The sequence below is a fragment of the Muscardinus avellanarius genome (assembly GCF_963383645.1).
Source record: "Muscardinus avellanarius genome assembly, chromosome: 4".
Lineage (NCBI taxonomy): Eukaryota > Metazoa > Chordata > Mammalia > Rodentia > Gliridae > Muscardinus > Muscardinus avellanarius.
The window spans coordinates 62,430,913-62,452,156 of NC_137789.1; the positions used below are offsets into that span (position 1 = coordinate 62,430,913).

Below are 21,244 nucleotides of genomic sequence, written 5' to 3' on the forward strand. Positions count from 1 at the left end.
ACTCAGTGAGACCCTGTGTCAAAATAAAGAATAAAAAATTGGGCTAGGGGTATAGCTTGGAGGTCAAATGCCTCTGGGCTCCAGACCCGCAAAAAAAAAAAAAAAAGAAAGAAAGAAAGAAAGAAAGAAAGAAAGAAAGAAAGAAAGAAAAGAAAAGAAAAGAAAAAAAGAAAAAAGAAAAGAAAGAAAAAAAGAGATTGAAGCAGCAATAAAGAGATGATCATCAAACAAAACCCTAGGACCATCTGGGCTTTTTTCACTTGGTTCCCAAGTGAATTTTATAAAACATTTATGGAAGAGCTAATCCCAATTCTCCTCAATCTACTTTGTGAAATACAAAGAAATGGGACTTTCCCAAATACATTCTATGAAGACAACATCACATTAATACCAAAACAAAATAAAGACAGCTCAAAGAAAGAAAACTACAGACCTATATCATTGATGAATGTAGACACAAAACTGCTAAACAAAATACATGCATTCAAAACGACATCAAAAAAAGTATACACCATGACCAAGTAGGGCTCATCCCAGGGTTGCAAGGCTTGTTCAACATATGAAAAATAATCCATGTAACTCATCACATAAATAGAACCAAAGTAAAAAAAAATCACATGGCAATTTCAATAGTTGCCAAAAAATGCATTGGAAAAAATCAACATCCATTTATGCTAAAAGCACTGCAGAGAATCAGAATAGAAGAAAGATACCTCAACATCATAAAGGCAATATGCAATAGGCCCACAGCCAACATCATATTAAATGGGGGAAAACTGTGAGAATTCCCCATTTAAACAGGAACAAGACAAGGATGTCCATTATAAGCACTTTTTTCAATATAGTGCTTGAAACTCTAGCCAGAACAATAAGGCAAGAAAAGGAAATGAAGGAGTTTAAATAGGAAAAGAAGAATTAAACTATTACTATTTGCAGATGACATATACTTAAAAGACCCAGAAAACTCAACCAAAAACTTATGGAGCTAATCAACAAATTCAGCAAAATGTTTGGCTACAAAATCAGTCTTAAAAAATCAGAAGCTTTCTTGTATGCCAACCATAAATGTACTTAAAAAGAAATTCAAAAAACACTTTCACTCAGGATATCCCACAAAAATCAAATACTTATGAATAAACCTAATCAAGGAGGTAAAAGACCTCTACAAAGATAATTATAAGACATTGAAAAAAGAAATCAAGGAAGACCTTAGAAAATGGAAAGACCTTCTATCTCTATTTCTATCTCTCTCTAGTTAGAAAAGTTACTAGGATGAGCTGGGCATGGTGAGACACACTTGTAATCTCTGCCTTTAGGCAGAGGTAGATTGCCCCTGGGTTCCATCCCCAGTACCACAAAAAAAAAAAAACCCTAAAAATTAGGAAAAGGAGCTGTGTATGGGTAGTGCAAAATGATATCTCAGTACTTGGGATACTGAAACAGGAGGATTGCAGTTCATGGTAAGCCTCAGAAACATAGTGAGGGTGTTTCAAAATAACAAAATAAAATAAGGCTGACAATGTAGCTCAGAGATAGAATACTCCTGGGTTTAATCCCTAGTACCAAAATTAGCTAATTAATTAATTAATTAACTAATTAAAAAAGAGATGGAGGTGTATATCAGTGGTATAGTACTTCTGAGATAAATACCCAGTAACCTACCCCCGCATGTATCAACAAAGATAAAAGTCAGAGATTTTTTTTGTTGTTGTACTTTATTGAATGCAAAAGCAAGTTGTGCTTCATTTCACAGAGTTGAAGCAGGAGTCCAGAAAAAGGAAAATGGCCAAGGTTTCCTTGGCAGGAAAGATGTGAGCCCCATAGTCCTGTTGAGTTGTGGGAAGATCAACCCATGTTCTCTTGGTTGCCAGAGCACCTATGGTGAGTATCCTTCCAATTGAGGAGGTAGAAGGAAATAGGCAGATAGGGAAGAGGCCTTGGTAGAAAAAATTAATTTTCCTGAGTCTCCTGAGGGGTGACGAATATCTGAAATTCCAAAGGCTCAGAGATAAGAAGGACCAGAGCTTCACAAAACCATCTGGTTACTAATCAACAAACCCAGGAGACATCCCTGGAGTAAGTCTCACTTCTGCTGAAAGGAGATTATTTAAGGACTTGCAAATACCCTATGCGAATTCTGAGAGCTGCTTCCCAGAATTCCCAGAATCCCAAAGTCACCATAACCAAAAGAGGACACACAAACATTGGCAAAGGCCCTAGCCAGCCACCAAATTGGGTTTTTCCCTCTCGGGACCCCCTCCAGTTTGGGGGAGCTTTTCTCTCTCTCACAGGTCGTGGTAGCCCTGAGAGAAGGCAGAGTGCAACTGAGGGTACATGGCTCAGGATACTCTCAGGTAGTGACCTGAAGGCCTCTGCTGGACATTAAGGCTGACCAGGGCCCCTAGGGTTGACCTGCACTTCTTTTCTGGCAGATCGCGTGGACCCTGGGAGAAAGTAGTTGCAACTGATGGCACTTGGCTCAGGTGACACTCAGGTAGTGACCTAAAGGCAGCTACTGGACACCAGAGACCTGACAGCCCAAGAGGTGTTCTGCCACTTTCCCTATTCCTTTCTGGCAGATTGTGTGGACTCTGGAAGAAAGCAGCTTGCAACTGAAGGCAATTTGGCTTGGGCTACTCTCACATATTGGCCTGAAGGCAGCTGCTGGACCCCAGAGTTCTGACCACCCCTTTGGGGTGTTCAGCCATCTTTCCTTACTCCCTACTGCTTCCAATAAACTATTTACTCCCCTTCCTGCGGTCTGTGGGTGTCATTCTTCACTCCAGTAGACAAAAACCCTGTAAGAAAATGCTGAGTTTCTTCTCAAGAAACTCCATTTCATCTTTGATGAAACACCAGGTTTCTTCTCAGGAAACCCCCTGTTTCATCTTGGGGGCCTCAGAAGAAACCCTTGTTTCACAATGATCCCACTCCCGTGCTCTGTGCAGCTTTTGCTCATCATCCTCTTCCTCCTTTTATTCTTGATCATCCTGTTGTTGAGCAGTTATTTTGAACTCTGCTGGTGCTGCCTTGGCTATTCCCTGATCTGTAAGTCCCTATTTTTCTGATGCTGCTCATACCAGTTGCTCACTGTCATAGTCACCAGACTTGGATAACCAGCTCCAAATACATTGACTTGGGCCTTGCTCCAAGTGAGTATGAAGAGTTTCATCACAGACTTCTCCTGAAGAGGCTCGTGTTTAGAGGTTGGTGCCTTTCTTAAAGAGTCTTTTTCTTTCAGGATCTTTATTTCCTGGCCAATGCTCTCAGTCTCCTCTAAGCTAATACCAATCCACCTCCTCCAAAGATAAAGATGGAAATACTCACAAACACACTCATCATCTGCCTGACCATCTTCCACAGCAGATTTCAGAGCAGACAACCTATGTTCCATCTCCTTATGTTTGTCTCTCTCTATGTTATCCTGTCTTTGAGATGCCATAGCAACGAGGCTAGGATAGGCCATGAAGGAAGTTGCAATGTTATTTTCAGCTGAGTTGTTTTGGATCTGGGGCAGCTGACCAACTATGGGGCAGCTGATGATGATAATAATAGCACTGAGTTTAAAAGTTTTTAAAGGGTTCTCAAGCCTGCTGCAAATGCTCTAGACACTTGTTGGGGTTGACTTGTTTCATGGTGAGGACTCCTTGAAATGCTGGCACTATCAGGTACTTCAGGTCAGTGGAAGCAATCTTTTCCAGATCTTCATTTTGGCTGAACAGATCAAGCTGTGATAACATTTTGGCCACTTTCTGAAGGAGCACCAGTCCCTTTGACACCTTATTCTGGATTATCTAAGAACTGGAAGGTTCAGTTGCTACCTCCACTTTGTCCAGAAGAGCTGTTGGCTGGTTTCAAAAAATTTGGAGAGCTGTAGCAGCTGTAAATCATCTTCAGACACTGCCATATTGAGGTGAAGGGCCAGAGACATGATTTTTTAACAAAATGTAAGTTTTATACTATACTGTACCATTTATATAAAGTTCAAAACAAGGAAAATGATATAATGTGTTTCTATTTACACAAAATTTTGTATAAAGTGCCTAAAAATCCTTTATGGGACTGATAAATGCCAAATGTGCATTAATGTCTACTTCTGAAGGAGGAGAATAAGTTATAAAATTGGAAAGAAATATATAAGTGACCCCAACTGTGCCTTGTGTGATTCACAAAATTTTCAACAAAATGTAAATGAGGCCAAATGATAAAATTTGACAATGCTAAGGTTGGTCATTCTACTCTATTGTTTTTGTATATGTCTTGAATATGGAATTAAAATGGATTGCGAATTAGTTGAGACAATATTTAATAGTTAAGACAGGGACTCTTGTTTACTCCCAATTCTCCCACATTCTAGTTATGAGCCTTGTCATTTTAACAACTACTGCACCCATGTGTCTCTCTATTTTCAATGAATTAGTTAATAAGGGCACTTGAGGACTTATGGGAAGATGGTGACCAAGAGAAGCAGCACTTTTGAGTTCTGCTGACACCTGATCTCCATTGCCTCAAAAACAGCATTCTACAAAGCCAGAAAATACTATCAGTAGAGGAATAAAAATGATTAATACAAGGTAGGAGAATAAGATTAGAAGACCAACCAGAGAGCAGAAAAGAAACCCGCCTGCCCTGCAATGGATGGCATCATGGCAGTGCCATCTCTTGCCTCACAGCACCAGACTCCATAGATGAAAAGGAAAAAACCTGAAGTGAGCAGCTGCAGATGAACAGGTCATCAGTTTTTCCTGTGCAAATACCAGCTACAACTTCTACCACTGAGCTCACCATGCTCTCCATGATCCAGAGTGGAGCACAACACCAGAAAAGAAACCAGCACCTCTTGCAGCTGAGGGCTCCACAGCAGTGCCATCCTGCCAGCAGTGGCTGAGCTCACCAAGTCCACCAGAGATCCAGATCAGTGCTCACCAAAATTGTAAGTAAAGCTGGGCGCCTGCAGGAAAACTCTCAGTGCTGCACCCCCAGGGACTTGCGCAGCCCCGATAAACTCCCTGTGTCTGAGACTTTGCAGTACAACCTGGAGAAGGTTGAAGTGTTGAACATAGAGGCTCAGACAGACCCAGGCATTGATCAGTAGAAAGTGCTGGGGGAGACCTACGCTTAACACTAGACCCAATTAGTAGGATCTCTGGGATCACTACAGACCTCCCAATTGTGATGAATGGGAAAAAATCAGACTAGCCCAGCCCTAGTTGTGGAGAACAAAGATTCCTCTGCTTACCTGCTGACACCTCTAATTTCCTACTACTAAGATTGGATCAGACATAATATCCACAAAGGACAAAATGCCAAGACATCAGAAAAACAAGTCTGTAAACCCTGAAAATATGAAAACTTGGAAATCACAAATACTGACCTACAAGAAATGCAAGAAGAAGAATTCCGAATCCTGATCTTCAATATGATGAAAGGCTTCAAACCAAGTATACAGGAAATGAAAGTGAAAATGGAGACACTAAAAAAGAATCAGAAAGAAGTCTGGAATGAAATGAAAGAGTCAATGAATGAAATGAAGATAGCAATAAAAATAAATTCTGGGAGATTAGATGAAATGCAAAATAGAATATCACTGTTGGAAGACAGTTTATTCAAAACCTAAAAGCACAGTCAACAACATACAGAAGTCATTATGGCAACATAACCTAAACATCAACAACCATGGGACAATATGAAGCATCCTAACTTACAAATAAAAAGCATTGAAGAAGAGATAGAGGTATAGGTCAAGGGTATTTGTAATGTCTTCAGAAAAATAGTTTCAGAGAATTTTCCAAACATGAAAAGAGACTTGGACTTATATGTTCCGGAGACATACAGAACACCATTAAGATAAGATAAAAGAATAAAGGCATTTGACTCATATGGTTGTAGTGAGGACAAAACAAAAACAAAAACAAAAAACAGGTGAGTACATTTAAAGCTCTTTAAGCTGTTTGGAACTGGGCATGGTGGAGCATTCTTGTAATCTCAGTGCTTGGGAGACTGAAACAGGAGGAGCACAGGTTCATGGCTAGCCTCAAAAATTGAGTGAAGGCCTCCGCAACTTAATGAGGTCCTGTTTCAAAATAATAAATAGGGCTGGGGTGTATCTCAGAGGTGGATTCCTCCTGTGTTCAGTCCTCAGCACCACAAAACAAACAAACAAAAAAACTATGTATCAACAAAAACTATGGCCATCATAATAGCTTATTTTATGTGTCTATCTATGGGGATAATCTATTGTGCTAAATTGGTTGGTTAAATTGATCTAGATGCTGCGGTAAAGATATTTGTGGATATAATTAATATTTATAACCAGTAGATTTCAAGTAAAACAGATTACTTTTACTAATGGGGTGGGTTTCATCCAATTAGTTGAAGGCCTTTAGAGAAAATTACTGAAAGAAGTTTAGAACAAACACTGAGTTTTCCCAAAGAAAAAATGCTGGTTTAAGGTTGTAGCATAAACATCTTACCTGAACTTCTGGTCTACTGAACTACTTTATAGATTTTACACTTGCCTGACCCCACAATTGTCTTACAGACAATTCCTTAAATCTCTCTGTATCCTCTTCATATAAACACACACACACACACACACACACACACACACACACACACACACACATCCCATTGCTTCTGTTTCTCTACAGAACGTTGGCTATTACTATAGAACCTTACTAAAATAGATGTTCTGTTCTACATTTGGTCCATATTAGCATAGCATACTAGGTATTATGAGACTATATAGATGATTTGAGGATGATTCAATTTTTATGTTTTTCTCTTTTGCATATATTAGATTGCTTATTTTGTTATTATTACAAAGCTTCCTGTAGTTTAAGATAAAATATTCTCTAGAAATCATAACGCATGACATGTTTTTCTGTATACTAAAAGGATGCTATTTGATTTTTGACTGCTTTAGTTGAAAAAAGTAGATAGTGGAATATAATAAATGTAATGCCATTTAGTATGTCTTACTTGTTTAATGCATTCTAGACAAAACACTAATATTTATATCAAGATGTAAAGATCACTGTGTGGCCACTAGAGGGCATAAAACATCTGTTACATTTTTCTTTAAAGTAAGGACTTTTGACTATAATAGACAGTAGTTGAAGTATAGTCTAATAAGAAAATAGAGCCCCAGTTATATTTCAATGTTAGTGAAATATAGATATTCAAACTTAATTTATTTACCTAAAAGTCATTTTTAAACATATTTTATTATTTAGGTATTGTTTCCCAAGACCAGATTTTTAAATATGATAATGCAATCAACTATGATTCAATGAGTAAATAAGTAAAAGTAGATTTTAAGTTTTTAAGAGATAGGGATTATAGTTAATTTACCCTCAAAAGCGAATATATTTACTAATGGTCAACATTTAGTACCACAGTTTTAATATTACAACATTCAAAAATTTATATATAAATTGTTTATATTTTAATTGCTGTGACACAAACAAATGAAAAAGTACAACTTAAAAAGAGAAAAAGGTTTTTGGCCCACAATTTTAAAGATTTTAGTTCAAAGTCACCTGGCTACATTGTTTTGATGCTATATTGAAGCAATACATAATAAAGGAAGCTTATGGTGGTAGAAACCCATTTACTTCATGACAGCTAAAAAAATAAGCTGAGAGAAAGAAACCAGGGTCCCAATATCACCTTCAAGGACATGCTCCCAAATGACCCAACTTTCTTCTACCAGGCTCACCTCCTAATGCTTTCATCACTTTCCAATAGTGCCACAGGCTGACCACCTGCCTTCAGCATATGGACTGTTGAGAATATTTAAGTTCCAAACCAATGGGGTACCATAGCTCATGTCTGTAATCCCAGTAATTGGGAGACTGAGATAGGAGGATTGCAGGGTTAGGATCAGCCTCAGCAGTATAGGAGCCTCTCAGAAACCTAATGAGGCCTTGTTTCAAGACAAACAAACAAGCAAGATAGGTATTAGAGATGGCAAGACAAGCAGGAAGAGTGCTTCTTGGAAAGGAAAGAAAGGCAGGCAGAATTCAACAGAAGAGCAGCAGTTGAAATGTGGTGGAACAGGAAGCAGCACAGAGAGCAGAAGACTTAAAAGAGCTTTATGTGTCTCACCTGGTGAGCAGAAAGTGGAGGTGGGACCATTATGATAACCTGCATGGGACTGGCAGCTGCCTGAACCCCACAGCTCATAGAGACCAACTCTAGCAAAGACAGAGCAGAATCTTTGTCCAGCCAGTGGCTGCAGAAAATTACCAATTAAAGTAAGCAAACTTTTCTCTCCATGCTGAGATACCTCAAGACTAGACTTCCCAGACTGCCTAGCCAGACTGTGCAACTAAATCTTGTAGAGCAGCTGAACTCATCTCTGCTTGCAGGAACCTGTTCAGCACTCATCATGACCATGAGTTTACAAACCATCCCAGCAGAATTGTGCCCTGCATGGTTACAGAGATGTGCATGGCAACAAACAGAAATGAGGAGTCTGTGATTTTGCAAATAACCCCTGTGGAGGTGGGGGCAGGAGCTATGGTTGGACATAGCAAAAATGTGATTCAGCAGGCAGCCCTAGAAACATTTGAGTGAGAGGACCTTAGGACTGGCAGTTTGTTACACCACTCTAGGGCCTTCACCAGTCATCACAGAATCACCATCTGTGGTGTCTGTGGGGTGCAATAACTCAGAAAACAGTGCCATAAGTGCAGAAGGCTATTAACTCATGTATGATGGTGTTGGGCACTACAAGCCTCAGTGTCAGAGGCCAAAAAACCCTCATGGGATTGCAGCTGCCCAGAGCAGCAGCACTGTCTCTGGGACTAAATAATTGAGTCCCTGAGCCTCAGGCTCAGAACAAAACAATCTTTTCCTGCTAGCAACTGAGATTGAAAGCAAGGAATCCAAGGGCCAGCAGGGGTTTATATGATCACAGCTATGGGCTGGGAACTCAACACTCTCCTCGCCAGCCAATTTTGAACTTATGCTTGCATGCCAGTGACTGAAAGCTCCATGTAATCACAACCAGCAGATCAGTGGTGGTGTTCCTGGGCCACAACCTAAGAACATAGTAATCTCTGGCTCTGCTGAGCTTAGGCCCAGTAGCCACAAAGGGTAGAGGTCAGTACTCTGCAGAGTTTTATGGGTTCATAATCAGCAGAATAGTAGTTGTATACTTTGCAAATGGAGACAGCAAAAAGTGGGCATAGCAATGCTTATTTTCAACAAAGTAGACTTTAAGATAAAACATATCAGAAGCGACAAAGTGGGTCACTTCATATTAAAAAAGGAACAATCCAACAATGAGATGTAATGATAGTAAACATTTATATGCCAAATGTGGGTGTACTCATATAATAATAATAATAATAATAATAATAATAACTATTATTATTATTATTATTATTATTATTATTATTATTGTGGTACTGGGGTTTCTGGAAGCCCTTCTATCTCTGGCCTACACTCCCAGACCTATTTTTTATACTTTTTAATTTGGAAACAGGGTCTCTTAAGCCAGCGCTGCTAGTTTCTAACCTGTGCGATCCTCCTGTCTCCACCTCCCAGGCGTGGGGATTACAAGCGTGTGCCACCATGCCCCACAGGTGTACTCACTTTTATAAAACAAACTCTTCAGAACATCAGATCTCATATAAACCCAAAACAATAATATTGGGAAATTTCAACACATCACTCACACCAATATATCAATCTTCCAGGCAAAAGATGAATAAAGACTCTTCAGATTTAAATAACACTATAAACCAAATAGACATATTTAGCCATATACATAATATTTCAGCCAACAACTGCTGAAAACATGTTTCTCTCAGGTACTCATGGAACCTTCTCCAAAACAGACTACATTCTGGGCCACAAAGAAAATACAAGAAAAATTTTAAAAATGTAATATGATATCACATAAGTCAGTACATCTTTTCAGATCATAATGAAATGAAAATAAAAATCAACAACAGAAAGACCAAAATAAATTGCTTAAGGACACAGAAACTGAATGATACACTCTTGAATGAGGACTGGATCAGAGAAGAAATAGGAGAGGAAAAAAAATCAACATTAAACAAAAATAGAAATATGACATACCATAATCTATGGGCCACATTGAAGGTAGTTTTAAGAGGAAAAGTTGTAGCACTGAGTACCCACATAAGAAAAGTATAAAGTCACCAAATAAACAGCCTAATGACATATTTCAAGGATATGGAAAACAGGTATAGTTCAATCACAAATCCAGTAGAGGTGGGAGATTATTAAAATAAGAGCAGAAATCAATAAAAAGAGAATAGCAACAAAAACAAAATGACAACAAAAACAATACAAAATATCAATAAATCAAAAAGATGGTTCTTTGAAAAGATTAAAAAGATTGATAAACCTTTGGCCAATCTAACCAAAACAGAGAATCAATCAAAATTATTAAAATCACAGGCAATGAGGAAATCTAGAGAATTCTCAGAAACTATTTTGAAAATGTATACTGTGATAAACTGGAAAACAGACAAAATCAGCAGATTTCTAGACAGATACAACCCACCCAAATTGAACCAAGAATATATAGGAAACCTAAACAACTAATAGCAAGCAAAGAGAAACAGCAATAAAAAGCCTTACATCAAAGAAAAGCTCAGGTCCAAATAGATTTTCAGCTGAATTCTACAAAACCTTTAAAGAAGAACTAAATCCAATACTTCACAAGCTATTTTGTGAAATAGAGATAGAAGCCTTTCAACTCATTCTATGAGGCCAGTGTCACCTTAATACCAAATCTGAATAAAGATGCATCAAGAAAGTAAAATTACAGAGCAATATCATTGGTGGACATAGATGCATACATTCTAAACAAAATACTAGCCATGCTTATTCAAAGCCAAATCGAGAAAATTGTACACTATGACCAAATTGGTTTCATTCCAGGGATGCAAGACTGGTTCAATATATGCAAATCAATACATGCTACTCACCACATAAATAGAACTGAGGAAAAAATCACACTATCATCTCAGTAGATACTGAAAAGGCATTTGACAGAATTCAATATCCATTCATGTTAAAAAAATAACACTGCAGAAAATTGGAATAGAAGAAATTTACTGCAACATCATAAAAGCAATATAAAATAAATCCAAAGCAAATATCACATTGAATGGGAGAAAACTGCAGAATTTTCTTTAAAATCAGGAACAAGACAAGGATGCCCACTATTACTGCTCCTTTTCAATATAATCCTAAAACTCTTGTAAGAGCAATAAGACAAGAAGAGGATATGAAAGGAATTCAAATGGAAAAATAACTGGAATGATGTCTATTTGCAGATGATATGATCCTATATTTAGAAGACCCCAAAAGTCAATCAGAAGACTTCTAGAGCTGATGAACAAATCTATCAATGTAGTGGGATACAAAATCAATCTAAAAAATTAGTAGCTTTCCTATATGCCAACCATAAATCCACTAAAAAGAAATTCAGAAAACAATTCCATTCACAATAACCTCAAAACAATAAAATACCTAGGAATAAACCTAACCAAGGAGGTAAAAGACCTCTTCAATGAAAATTATGAAACAATAAAGAAATTGAAGGAGACCTTAGAATGTGGAAAGATCTCCTTTGCCCTTGGATAGGTAGAATAAATATTATCAAAATGACTATTCTACCAAAAGTGATCTTCAGCGTAAATGCAATACCTATTAAATTACCAATGTCATTCTTCACAGACTTTGAAAAAGCATTGGTTTTGTTTTTTAATTTATTTGTTTGTGTGCTTCCCCCACCCCAGGAATAGCATAAAATACAACAGATAAGGACAAAATGAAGAGGACATAAGGGCCATATGAAACAGTCATTTACCCTGGGCTTTATGAGTTCTTCATTAGGCAGAAAGTGGAGAGGGAAAAGAGAATTTTGCCTCTGGCTGTTACAGTCTATCTTCTCTACTCTGTTTATCACATGAACAACTACATATTCTAGGCTTTTAATCAGCTTCCATGGAAACCACTGACTCTCAAAGGTTTAAGTCAAGACCTATTTTCAGAGCTCCAATCTTTTATAACATGGAATCTACTGGACATGGGCATTTGACAGTCTTACTGGTTCTAAAGTACAACACTTCAAACTGACTTCATCATTGCCAAACATGCTTTTCATTGGACAGTTTTTTAGTGTGCTAAATAATACTATAACACACCCAGTTACCAAACCTATAAACCTTGTAGCTATTTCCTAAAAAAATTACCATTTATTTGTGGTTATAACATTAAAAATCCTCTCTTTAGCTTTTTAAAATATATAGAACATTTCTATTATCTATAGTTGCCCTACTGTGCAATAGCATATCAGAACTCATTTCTCCTTTCTAACTATAGCTTAGTACCCAGTGATCAGATGTGCCCTGCCCTCTTTCTCCTTCATTCTCCCCAGCATCTGGTTGTCACTACTCTATTCTCAATTATTATAGATCACCTTTTTAAGATTTATCCTATGTGTGAGATCATTGTGATATTACCTTTCTGTGGCTGGCCTTTTATTCTTAAAACAGAAAGATAAAAAGATAATTTTTTTTTTTTTGCGGGTCTGGAGATGGAACCCAGGGGCATTCAACCTGTGAGATACACCCCCTGCCCTATTTTTTATTCTTTAATTTGAAACCAGGTCTCACTGTGCTGCAGAGGGCCTCACTAAAGAGCTGAGGCTGTTCACGAATCGCGATCCTCTGGTCTCAACCTCCCAAATGCTGGGAATACAAGCGTGTGCCACCATGCCCTCTAGAAAGATAATTTTTAATATATAATCTCATCTATGCTTGTGCAACCGATGGAATTTCATTCTTCTTTAGCTGAGTAGTATTTTATTATGTATATATACACCACGACTTCGTTATCCATTCCTCTTTGATGGCCTCTTAGGTTTTCCCATGTCTTGGCTATTACAAATAGTGATCTCTGCACTGCACAGTGCAGATGTCAATCCAACATACTGATTTTACTTTTTTTTTAAAATACATATATACACCCAGGGGTGGGATTCCTGAATCATATTTTAGTTCTGTTCTTTACTTTTTTGAGGAAACTTCATCCTGTTTTCTGTAATGGCTGTATTAACTTATATTCTGTCTAATAGTGAACATTGCAACTCTTTGCTAGCACTTGCTATAGCAGTTTTTGACAAAATCCACTTTTGTTGGAGTAAGGTGATATCACATTGTTGACAATTTGAATTGTATTTCCCTGATGAGGATGAACATTAAAAAAATTGGTACTGGAGATTGAGCTTAGGGACATTCCGCCTCAGCAATATACCCAGGCCCTATTTTATTTTTTATCTGGAAACACTCTCACTCAGCCTCTCAAGTACTACGGTTATAGACTTGTGCCATCAAGTTATAGCACAGGTGCTGATAAAAAAAATTTTACATACTCATTAGTCATTTTAATATTTTCTTTGAAGAAAAATTTTTTTAGGTTTATTGCCCACTTATAATTGTTTATTATTTTTTTAATTTATTTTATTGGTGCACTGTATTCATACATCATAATGGGATAAAAATAATACTTTTGTAGACATACATGCACACATCGCCCAGTTAGCCCCTACCCTATCTCCTCCCCGTTCCCTCCCCATCCCTCCTTCCTATACTTGGCTTAGTGGTTGACATCTAGTATTATAGCAATTTATCCAATATTAACGTTGATAATCTCACATAAGACTTTCATTTGTCTGATACCAAGCTTTTGATGACTTAAGGATAACATTTCAACATTTCTTTTTGCTTTCTTTCTTACCAGAGTATATTTCTTTTTCTTTTTTAAGGTGAAACTATCATATATCTATTTATTTAATTTTCACAAAAAATCTATCCTAATATGGAATATGGACTCTAGATACCTAAAATGATCTCGAAAAAGAACAAAGCTAGAAGATGTATATTTTCTGGTTTCAAACCATATAAAGCTACAATAATTGAAATAGTGTAGTACTGTTCTAAAGGCAGATACATAAACCATTGGAGTTAAATAAAAGCCTAGAGATACATTCTTCCATATGTTGTCAGGTTATTTTTGACAAGGTTTCCATGAACATTTGGTGGAGGAAATAATTATCTTTTAACTAAATATTGTTGAAAAATAATGATTACATGGAAAAGAATAAAACCGGACCCTTACCTAACACCATATACAAATATTAACTCAAAATACATAAAGGACCTAAATATAAGTCTTAAGACTATAAACTTTTAGAAGAAAATCTGGGTCATAAAAACCTCACAACATTGAGATTGGCAGTGATTCCTTGGATATGATTTCAATGGCACAGGCAACAAAAGGGTAAACAAACTCCCTAAAAAATAAAAGCATATTGTATATGTAAAGACAATGTAAACCGAGTTAAAAGTTACTGATAGAATGGGATAAAATATTTCCAAATGCTATATCTGAAGGTATATTAGTATTCCAACTAGAAATCCTAAAAATTAGCAACAATAAAAGCAAACAATACAATTTAGAGATAAATAAAAGACTAACATAAATAATGAATCTCCACAGATAACCAATCTTAGTTGTCTGTTGGATGGAAAATCTTGTTTCTCTGGCTCTGGTGTGAGTTACCTATTTCTTCTTTGTAGTTAATCTCTTTGAGTATTTTCTCTAGTGCTGGTTTTGAAGACATAAATTCCTTCAGTTTCTGTTTGTCGTGGAAGTTTCTTATTTCTCCATCTAATTTGATAGAAAGTTTTGCTGGGTAGGAAAATTTTGGCTGGAAGTTGTTTTCTTTCAGAGTTTGGAATATGTTACTCCAAGCCCTTCTGGCTCTCATGACTTGGTTTGGAAAGTCTGGAGTGATTCTAATTGGTTTGCCTCTGAATGTCACTTGGCCCTTTGTTTTTGTTGCCTTTAAGATTCTCTGCTTGGCTTCCACATTGGTCATTTTGACAATTATGTGGTGTGGGGATCCTTTTCTCTGATCCTGTCTAAAGGGAGTTCTATAAGTTTCCTGGACCTGTGTATCAACCTCTTGCTCTATGTTTGGAAAATTTTCTGCTATTATTTCTTTGAAGATATTACTTATCCCTTTGGTTTCACCTCCTTTTCCCTCTTCTATTCCAATTATTCTTAGGTTAGCTCTCTTAAAATGGGCCCATATTTCTTCAATGTCAGATTCCTGCTGTCAGATTTTTTTTTCTAAATTAGAAACTATGCGTTCATTTTTTGAATGATCTTCTTCTAAGATCAAGATTCTATTCTCCATGTGGTCTAGTCGGTTGTTTGTACTTTGAATTGAGGTCTTTACTTCATTAATTGCATCCTTTATCTCTTTTTGACTCTCTCTAAATTCTTTTCGAAACACCTCTATTATTTCTACAGTTAATTTTCCTGATTTGATCTTCTACAAATCTCTGAATTTCTGTTTTATCAGGTTCTGATGTTGTGGGGTTTTGGGCATTCATTGCTCCATTGTTATTCCTCTTTCCCATGATTTCAGAAGTTTGTGCCTTCTCTGGGTTCTTCCCTTGGGTCTCTACGACTTCACTTAAGGTGCTCTGGATCTCGAGTCTGTGGTATCTCGGTCCCCACTACTCCTTTACTGGGTTGTATGGCAGAGTCTCAGACCCAGGGAGTCAATCGAGGCTGCTTTAGACCATGGGGGGGGTGCCAGGTTGGGCGTTCTCCTATGGTGTGATATCTCTGCCACTGCCACTCCCCCACTGGGCCAAGTCCCTGGGAGTCAGTACTGGCATTTCTCCTCCAGGGCCCGCAATTTGACTCAATGTTGTTGAGTGTACAGATGTAACTGTAGTGAACTCGGTGAATTCGCTGCTGCTGCCGCTGGTGGCAATATGGCGCTGCTGTCACGCCCTCAGCCGTGAGGCTGGTGTCTTTCTTCTCTGGTTTTGCACTCTGCTCTGAGTCCCTGCAGGGTGTGCTGAGCCCAGCCTCTGGGAGCTTTAGATGCTTCCTGCGCCGAGAAATCTGCCGAATCCTGTCTGGCTGCTCCGCAGCGGCTCACCTTGGCTCGTTGTCCACCGCTCCTCTCTGGAGCCTGGTGGGCTGTTGAGTGCGCTGGTCTGGTGCCGTCCGGTGAACTCGCCGCTGCCGCCAGCTGTAAGCCGTTGCTGCCACGTCCTCGGGCGTGAGGCCAGCGTATCCCCTCTGGCTCTGAGCTCTGTTATCTGTTTTATTATTTTTATTAAGTCTGAGTTCCCTATATATTCTGGATCTTAGCCCTTTATCAAATGTATAACTTTAAAATATTTTATTGCACTCTTTAGGTTGTCAATTCTTACTCAATTGTTTACTTTATGTGTGGAAATTTTTAGATTAGTTATAATTCCACTTGTTTATTTTTTTTTCTTTTGTTTCCTATAGTTTTAGGGTCTTCTGCAAAAACTCATTCCCCATTACAATGTCTTAAGGCATTTCCCATTATTTTTTTCTGGTAGTTTATAGTCTCAGCATTTGTAATATTATATATTTTATACCTTATGTGCCCAGTTCAATTCTGAATTCCTTGAAATCAAAGTTTCTGATTTATATTTTATCCACAGTATAGCATGACCCACACATAGTCATATGTTGCGTGTACACTGCTCAAAGACACTTAGGCAAGATGGTGGAGCTGCAATTCAATATGCCCTACTCAAGAGCTACACTCAGTACAAGAAAAGGGGGGCTTTTTCTAAGTGGTAAAAAGTCTATGGTATTACCCAAATGCCTAGGACAGCTCATGACAATTAAGTAACTTGTTCAAATTCAAATTCCTCTTTGAGACAAATAGAAGTCTCAGGGCTGTGTCCAAGATAACAATTTCAGAACATCATGTTCTAGAGGGACAAGCATAGAAATTAAAATAGATATGAGAATGAGGAAAAATAGGCAAAATCAAGGAAGGGGAGAGGGTTTTAGAAGTGTCAACTGAATTAAATCCAGGGATTATTTTTTTTTGTACAGAGAGGCAGCATTGATGACACTAATACACTAATATCACATATTAATTCGCTTCTTTCTGTTGAATTTTATCTTTTGTAAAATAAAGAAAAACAAACACAACTGACTTTAAAGAATTTTGATGAAGACTTTGTAAGTCATAGGGGTACAGTGACACCAATCATTGAAAAAGTGATATTCAAAAAATAATCCAAAACATATATTTTTCAGTTCAAGGGATGAATAATATAAAGATAAAAATACATTTAACCCCAAATTAAAAAAAGAAGATAATACAGGTTAGAGCAAATGCATGTTTTGGCCAAGTTCAAATTTTACTTACATATGATAATGTCCAAGTAGTTTATATGTTTGCAAAGTCAATTGCCAAGAGTCAAAATAATTTTTTATTTGAAAATTTAAAAGCTTACAGTAGGACTTCTTCTCAATAAACTTTGCTTAGGTCATTGAATAAAGATTTTATAATTATAAAGAATCTAATAGTATTTTTTTTCTTTTTTTTTTTTTTTTGCGGGTCTGGGGATGGAACCCAGGGGCATTCAACCCCTGAGCTACACCCCCTGCCTTATTTTTTATTCTTTATTTTGAAACTGTGTCTCACTGAGTTGCAGAGGGCCTCACTAAGTAGCTGAGGCTGTCTGCGAACCACGATCCTTCCATCTCAGCCTCCAAAATGCTGGGATTACAAGTATGCGCCACCACGCCTGGCTAGAATCTAATAGTATTTTGAGAAACTCAGAGAAGAGTGAGAAAATACTGAGTCATCCAAATATTGGAAAAGATTGTTTTTGAAATTTGCTTTTTTATAAAATTATATGATGTTTTCTAAAGAATAATTTTTCCATAGAGAACCATAGTTTGTATTGCATGAGACTAAAATTTGAGTAGATACTAGTAAACATTTCTTTGCTTGATTCTGAGAATGGCTTTCATGACCACTAGATACCTATCATTTGCATATCCATAATGTTTTTTATAAGAAATATATATTACATATATTTGAGAATTTTAAAAAGTGATTGTTGATAAAATGTTATTATAGTTTATATATGGAATATCTTCCAAATAGCTCATGTGTTAAAATCTTATTTCCTAATGCAACAAGGTTAAGAGGTGAGGTGTGGCTAAGGAAGGGGGTCACTAGGGGCCTTGCTCTGAGGACTGTATGTCTCCCTGACACAACTCACTTTCTCTCTCGCTCTTTCTCTCTCTCTCTCTCTCTCTCTCTCTCTCTCTCTCTCTCTCTCTCTCTCTCTCTTTCCTTCCCAGCTACCATGAGCTGAGCATCTCTTCTCTGCCACTCCCTGCTATTATGATGTTTCTGCCTTGGAGCTGGTCAGCTATGGACTGAACCTCTGAAATCATGAACCAAATAAAGTGTTTCTCCTCTAAGTTGTCTTGTCAGTTGTTTTGCTCACAGCAACAACAACAACAACAACAATAACAAAAAAGCCTAGAACAATTATGAATAGGCTATATTGAAATCACTATGGATAGTTTAGTAGTTCAGGGACTAAAAGACCTGGGAGCTATAATCATCCCATGTAAAGTTAAGGGTAAAAATGGTTATGAGCACTGGATCAGAAAGGTCTGGGTTGAGTGAGAAATTTAACTTTTGCTGTCACCCTCAACATAGAACCATAACCCATCTGTAATGACTTTACCATGAAAAAGAAGGAGAAAAATACCTTAACCTCAATTATTTTTGTTCCTCCTTCTAATTTCTGGTGTTCACATTGACTGATTCAAAGTGGGAATCACAGAATCTGTTAGTGTAGTCCATAGAGTCTGCTATTTAGTAAACATAGTAGGGTAAAGATATGAGCAGTATGGACCCTTGTCTGTCTGTCTATCTGTCTTCCTCTCTATCTCTCCTCTGTCTCTCCTCTCTCCTCTCTCCTCTCTCCTCTCTCCTCTCTCCTCTCTCCTCTCTCCTCTCTCTCTCTCTCTCTCTCTCTCTCTCTCTCTCTCTCTCTCGTGTGTGTGTGTGTGTGTATTTGTGTGTATTTTTTTATTACTGTAACAAAGTACCTGAGATAATTAATTTAAAAGAGGAAAGGTCAAAGAAGGGCTTGATACCAATGAGCTTTTGGTGAAGCAAAATTGTCCATTGTTGTCCCTTTCATCTGTGTTTTGTATTACTTTGCTGTGTATATAGTCTATATTAAAAGGACAAATGAGTCTTAATTTATAACATCTAGTCTTTCTAGATGGTAAAGAGGTTGCCAGTGTATGATAAAAGTAGTAAACTAATACATTGAGTACACTCTGTGTTAAAATCCATAGAAAATGCTAAACTTCAAACCCCTTAGGAAGTGAAATTATTAAAGTCCTAGGCATTGCAGATGCATATATATGATCCATGGGTTGATAAGATGGGGATGTGAAGGGTTCTAGGCTCGAATGTTTCTACTTAAAAGACACTTTCAGCCGGGCGTGGTGGCGCACACTTGTAATCCCTGCGCTTGAGAGGCTGAGACAGGAGGATTGCATGGGTTCAAAGCCAGCCTCAGATACTTAGTGAGGCTCTCAGCAAGTTAGTGAGACCCTGTTTCCAAATAAAATAGAAAATAGGTCTGGGATATATCCCGGAGGTAGAAAGCCTCTGGGTTCCACCCCCAGTACCACCAAAAAAAAAAAATAAATAAATAAAAGACACTTTCAAATGTTAGCCTTTTAAGTGTGTGTGCAAGCTTTATTAATTGCTACATTATGAATAGTGGAAAATAAGTACCTGTTAGAAACATCTAGGCTTTCTGGATGTTTTAAAATTGTATGGCACATGGAAAATGTAGAGGGCTAAAGTTATGCTCTTTTAGTATTTTGTTGTTGTTGTTACTTCATAGGAATGATTGCATTTAGAGAATGGAATTATTAAACTTGATGTCTTGGAGAGTAAAAAAAAAAAGAGAAAAGGTTTATTTGAGCCACAGCTTCAGAGGTTTCAGTCCATGATTGACTGGCCCCACTGCTTTGGACTTGGGGCAAGGCATCAAGGTGAGAGTGTATGGCAAAATAGGCTGCTCATTTCATGGTGATTATCAGTAAAGGGGAAAAATAAGAAAACATCTATGTGTAAAAGAGCCACACTTTTCAATTGCCTTATGTGTTAAGACATTTTTGTAGATTTTATAAAACAACATTTTAACACTTAAAAATTATTTTCTGACAGCTGTGAAAGTTAGTACAGTACACACAGTAGGTCCTAAACTACCTACATCGTGACTCTTTACTTCTCATGAGTCATCTGTTATTTTGTTTACCTCCTCAGTTTTTCATTTTTATTCAAGTTTTTACTATAAAATAAAACCTTGCAGTACTCAGCATAAGTTTTAAATGAATATAGAAATGAAGTGTGTGTGTGTGTGTGTGTGTGTGTGTGTGTGTGTGTGTGTGTGTGTCACTGGAGACTGAACTCTTGAACTCAGGGACATTCTGCCTCCAAGATAAGCCCCCAGCCCTTTTTATTATTTTTTAAGATCCGGGATATCACTACGCTGCTAAGTCTTGCTATGTTGCTGAGTGCTGAGGCTGGTCTTCAACCTGTGATCAATCTGTTTCACCTTCCCAAGTACTGGGATTACAGGTATGTGCCACCACACCTGGCTCAAAATGAATATATTTATAAACATTGTGAACTTTTATAATTTATTCATTATATAATTTTACTCATTTTTCAAATTGGGATTGACTCTCTGATATTGTACTAATTTTAGGATTTTTTTTCTTTGCTGTACTGGGTACCCAGGTGCATTCTACCTCTTCACTACACTCCCAGCCCTATTTTTTATTCTTTATTTTGAAACAGTGTCTCACTGCATTGTAAAGGGCCTCCCTAAGTAGCTGAGGCTGTCCATGAACCACGGTCCTCCTGTCTCAGCCTCTCAAATGCTGGGATTACAAGCCTGTGCCACCATGCCCAGCTATGATTTTGTATTTTGATTTGTATTCACCAACAGTTATTTCAAAATGTTATCTCAATTTCTTATGACCCTTAGAGGCATGCAAGCCTTAACAATTAGGTTCATTTATAATGAATTTTTTGAGACTCTACTGCTGATGGTCTCAGGACCAGAAAAAGTTGCCTTACATACAGATTTTCCTTATAGATGTAAAGAATAAAGTTTTCTTCCAAATTACCCCAAAAAAAGAAAAATAATGTAAATCTCCCAATTCCAAGAACTAATGTATTCTGATTCAAACTTGCACATATAATGCATAAGAACTCCTGTTCATCTAAAGAATTTTTATCTATAGCTTATTTCTACTGAAGTATTCACTATTAATCATTAAA

General features: G+C 37.4%; 1 pseudogene across 1 annotated transcript; it reads right to left on the minus strand.

Moving 5' to 3' along the window:
- Window positions 1-2,867: 2,867 nt before the first annotated feature.
- On the minus strand, window positions 2,868-3,907 carry LOC308262307 (immunoglobulin-binding protein 1-like; annotated as a pseudogene). The gene has a single exon. The product of its transcript is annotated as an immunoglobulin-binding protein 1-like (transcript).
- Between the last annotated feature and the right edge of the window lie 17,337 nt (window positions 3,908-21,244).